Raw genomic sequence first — 5,340 nt, 5'->3', positions numbered from 1 at the left:
GACAGGAGGCAGAGCCCAGGTGGCAATGAGAGTGATGGGGGAGCAACTGCAAACACAAAGGAAGCCTCACTTAATCCCACCACCCAATCCCCACTGTGTGATGGAGGCAGGGGAGGCCAACAGGCCACGGACCAACACTGATCTGTGGCCAGGGGCTTGATGACCTTGAGTATTAGAAAAGGAGAAGCAAGAAACCAGATGTCAGAGTGATACCTTCTAGTGCAGCAATTGCTACTGATGGAGATAAGAAATGCCTTCGAAGTTACTGGGAACCACAGACAAAAATGAAAGGAAAATTGAGGCAAGGGGAAAAGAGAGTAAAAGGATGTAAGAGCAAAGGAAGAAAAAAATCAGAAATGAAAAGACAACCTAAAAAGCACTACATGGTGAAAGGGATGTGAAACCACGAATAATTCATATCTCCACCTGCCACGTTAGCATAATAATCTTAGAGCTGAGTTAAATCAAAGTCATCAGAGAAGAGCAGAAACCCAAAGGGGAGGCACCCCTCCGGCTGCACCGCGCTCGCTCCGAGCTCCGGGCTCCTACTCAGCAAGCGCGGTCGTCTCCCTCCAGCAGCCATCATGATTATCTACCGGGACCTCATCAGCCACGGTGAGATGTTCTCCGTCATTTACAAGATCCGGGAGATCGCGGACGGGCTGTGCCTGGAGGTGGAGGGGAAGACGGTCAGTAAGACAGAGGGTAACACTGATGACGCGCTCATTGGTGGAAATGCCTCCGCTGAAGGCCCTGACGGCGAAGATTCCGAAAGCACAGCAGTCACTGGTGTTGGCATTGTCATGAACCATCACTTGCAGAAAACCAGCTTTACAAAAGAAGCCTCCAAGAAGTCCATCAAAGATGACATGAAATCAGTCAAAGGCAAACTGGAAGAGCAGAGACCGGAAAGAGTAAAACCATTTATGACAGGCTGCAGAACAAATCCAGCATATTCTTGCTAATTTCAAAAACTACCAGTTCTTTATTGGTGAAAACACGAATCCAGATGGCATGGTTGCTCTCCTGGACTACCGTGAGGGTGGCGTGACCCCATATATAATTTTAAGGATGGTTTAGTTAGAAATGGAAAAATGTTAACAGATTTGACAATGACTTTGGATCTATCACCTGTCACCGTAACTGACTGCTGCTTGTCATCCACAAAACACCAGGACTGAAGACAAATGGGACTGATGTCATCTTGAGCTCTTCATTTATTTTACTGTGATTTATTTGGAGTGGAGGCATTATTTTTAAGGAAAAAAAAACATGTCATGTAGGTTGTCTAAAAATAAAATGCATTTAAACTCAAAAAAAAAAGGAAAAAAAAAAGATAGCCTTTTTCCTAGACTTTCAGCCTCTTAGTCCTAGCCTCCTCAGCTAAAGGGTATCATCTAAATACACAGCAAATCTCTGCTGTCCCTGTGATAATATTCTATTAAAAAAAAAACAGGGTCTTGCTATGTCCCAGTCCTCCTGCGTCAGCCTCCTGCATAGCTGAGATTACAGGCACACGCCACCGCACCGACTTCACTGTGGTGCAGTTTTAATGTTTCTCATTATCAAGGAGTCTGCTATTTTCAATATATAATATACTACCTATTAAAATGACTGGGTTTTGGGACCAGCAGATGCTGTAATGGTTATGTTGCTGGACTCCCATGTAGTTAATTGCAGTTCAAGTCCCAGACCTGGTGATTTAAAACTCATGCCAGGCACGTGTGTGCATTCCCAAAATCCCAAGAGGGGAGTGGAGACGGGATGCAGAGTGGCCATTCCTCCTGGGGGCTGATTTCTCACTTTTCTATCTCTCTGTCTCTCCAGTGAGCACACGTGCCCTATAACAAAATATCTCTCGTAGAAAAAAAAAAATTACTGGATCTTGGCCTGGCCCCAAAGCCTAGTGGTTAGGGGAGCTGGATCCCACATGACCAGTCCCAGCAGCTTGACGAACAGAGACTGCAGCACATGCCAATCACAAAAGGATGGAGGAATGGAGAAGGGATTGTGGTGTGACCACACCCTATTTGGGGGTGCTTTCTCTTTCTCTCCCTCTTTCTGTCTCTCTACCTCTTTCTGGTGAACACGTGCACTCTCTAGCAATTTTTCAAAAACGTTTGGATCTTGATAAAAACAAAAGCATTCAGAGGTTGCACGGTTATCTGTTTGGCTTAGAATCACAGACGCATAGCTATTCGGGTTTAGGAGACCTTGAAGGCAAGCCTGTTTCACTGACTGACCTGCAAGGAGCCCACAGAGATCAGAACTTTATAAACCTTGCTCCTTTAGCTGAAGATCAATGGAAGTAAATCATTCAACTCTCCTGTTCACTGTGGCTTCCTGTCAGGAGGGACAGTCTACATGACTTCTTGGAGCCTGTCAGCTGTCACTAAAATATCTGTTCTGACAGTATCAGATGCAAGCTGAGGAATTCGGATTGCTATCTGCAATAGTGACATCTGGTGGCTTCTGAGTCCTACTGCGCCTCCATAAGGTAGAAAATAAGGCCTGGATTTTAAGCGAGAAATATTGGTGAAAACATAAAAATGCTACGTGAGTTCTGGAAAAGGGTCCCGGAAGTGGTAAACTCTACAACCTCCAGTTGAATGCTTATTTTTCTCACTATTAAAAATTATTTCAGAAGAATGATTGCAACACAAGTTTTTGTTTCTACAGTGGAAGCGACTAGAGAAATATCCAATTACTTTGCAAAGGGTATGGATGTCTCTGAGTGGTGTTTTGAGTTAGATTTCTTTTCCTTTTTTTAAGAATTATTTTATTTAACTTTACTTATTTATTTAAATTTGACCAGAGAAAGACACAGTGAGAGAGAGAAAGTGAGAAAGCAAGCTTCCAGGTCTGGGACTGAAACTGTGGTTGGCCATGTGGGAGTCCAGCACTATTTTTTTTTTTTTTTTGTGGAGGTTTTTGCTACAGGGCACGTGCACTTACCAGAGAGACATAGAGACAGAAAGCAAGAAATCACCCCCCCAGGGGCGATGGCCACGCCGCAATTCCTTCTCCTCCATTCTCCTCTTGGGGATCTTGGGCATGCACACACATGCGCCCAGTGTGAGTTTAAGCCAACAGGTCCAGGACTTGAACTGCAGTCAACTACATGGGAGTCCAGCGACATAGCCATTACGCTAACTGCTGGTTCCAGAGTCCAGACTCTTAACCACCACGCCACCTGCCAGCCCCCGTTAGATTGTTTTCCATGGTCTGCTTGGTGGCTCTTACACATGCCTGATCATGGATGGCGATCCAGGTAATCCCACCTGTAGCCCTTGCACTGCCTTGAAAATGGCAAGGGGCTGGGTGAAAGCACAGTGATAAAACGTGAGCCTCTGGGAGGCTCGCCCACATGGGAGGGTTCTCAGTTCACACCTGCGGACTCCCTGAGAACACTAACTAGGTACTGCGCATGCCCATGATAGGGGCCGGCTGAAGCTGGGGGGTAGACTGAGGCATCAAGCATCTGCTGGAGGTGCTGCCTCTGTCTCTGTCTCTTTAATTCTATCTCTCTCACTCAGAGAAGAAATAAACTTTTTTTAAAAATGAAATGACAAGCCAGCAGGGGCATGGTGATTAAAGCACCAGACTGCGATTTGCGTCCTGGACCCGGAAGCTTGCTTTCTCATTTTCCCTTTCTTTGTCTCTGGTAAATTAAAATAATAATAATAAAATTAAATAATTCTTTTAAAAATGAAATGACAATAAACTTTCTCTCCTGAGAATTATGGAACTGGAAGAATCAAAAATTATGTCATGTGTGTAGGAGAGTGAAGGTAGACTATGGGGTGGGCCTGTGCAAGACGAGGTTCTGAAGAAGCAGAATCTACAAAATTACAAATAAAGATAGCCAGGAGAGTGAAGAATGGGAGGGTGGACAGAAGTCTGACTACTTTTCCTATTTTCCCAAAATCTTTTCAAAAGGGACTGGGGAAGTCATGCCCACAAACATTAACAGGCCATTTATTTTTCTATTAACAGAAGTCTTCCTACCTCCTGTTCCTGGCATAGTATCTTTGAGATGTATATTTCAACTGATTACAGTATATTCTTGTGCTTATCTCTTCCCAAGACACAGAACTTCCCTTTTCTTTGAGATGTAGATTAAGCCTTTCTTTAACTAAGACACAGATCTTCTCTTCCAATCACCAACCTAAGGATTGTGGAACTCACCTATAGCCCCCCCCCCCCCCACTTTCTGTATGTCCCGCCTTTTTGAGCCAAACCAAGGGAAAATCTTTTCACTAAATGTTGTCTGTCAATCTCAAAAATGAATAAAAGGAATCCCTGTACATGATCACCCCAAGAAAGGCATGTATGCCTCTTCTCCGGGCCTAGGTCACTCACAGTTGGCTTGGAAATAAACCGCATTAATTATTAATTATTAATTTTATAGTTGGTTATTTTTTTCCATCGACAGGAGAAATGTGCAAAGACAGACCATGAAGCATGAAGGAATGATGAAGAATCAATGGAGAGAGGGGCAGGCAGCGTGCCTGATCTAAGAGCTGCCTTGGTTTCTACCCTCCTATGAATTATTCTTTAATTAAAAAAAAAAAAAAAAGTTGTTGGGCCAGCAAATGGTTTGGAGTTTAAGGCACTGGATCCTATGTGGCTGGCTATGCAGTTCAAGTCCCAGATCCAGTATCTTGAAAATCTTGCCTGGCACAAGTTTACTTTGCCCAAAATCCTGAGAGGAGACTGGAGGAGAAGGGACTGTGGTGTGGTCATCTCTTCACTTTCCCTCTCTCTCTCTTTCAATCAAGCACTGATCTGATAGCAAAAACTTAAAAAAAAAAAAAAAGAGTTAAAAAAAATTGCCATAGAGGAAGCTTGCTTTTATGCCACAAAAAGAGTCTTGGTTTGTTCTAATTAAAATATCAAGGTTTTCTCACACATTTGACTTTCCCTTTTCATACTGCTAAGTACTCCTAAGAACTTGTTTCCTTTTGATGCAAGAAAAGTATGATGCAGGAAGTTGGGGTGTGTGGGCCCAGCACCCAATGCAGGAACAGCAGCAAACTCAATTCTTTGTCTCAAGCTCACGAAGAATTAGAGACATGGACACAGGGAAGGAGCAGTGAAGTGAAGAATGTATTAAGAGAAGGAAGAAAGACCAGAACTCCTAGGCAGGGAGTGGGTCCTGGAAAATGGGCTGCCAATGAAACCCCGAGGGGAAGGATTTTATCTATATGTTCAGTCTCTGAGAAGCTGACTTTAAGTGAAAAGAGAGAAATGGTTTGCAGAAGGACTGGCTATCATACTGGGGAGAAATGCCAGCTCATTGACAAGCTTGGAGCTGCTCAAAAGGAGCTTTCAGGAAGA

General features: G+C 43.9%; 1 pseudogene; it reads left to right on the top strand.

The window, feature by feature from the left end:
- Positions 1-539: 539 nt before the first annotated feature.
- Positions 540-1,080, top strand: LOC106733310 (translationally-controlled tumor protein pseudogene; annotated as a pseudogene).
- The last annotated feature ends 4,260 nt before the right edge of the window (positions 1,081-5,340 follow it).

This window comes from Tupaia chinensis, unplaced genomic scaffold (assembly GCF_000334495.1).
Source record: "Tupaia chinensis unplaced genomic scaffold, TupChi_1.0 Scaffold143247_2, whole genome shotgun sequence".
In the NCBI taxonomy this organism is placed as follows: Eukaryota; Metazoa; Chordata; class Mammalia; order Scandentia; family Tupaiidae; genus Tupaia; species Tupaia belangeri.
Note: the sequence above shows the minus strand (reverse complement) of the source record. Positions and strands in the feature narration are given on the sequence as shown.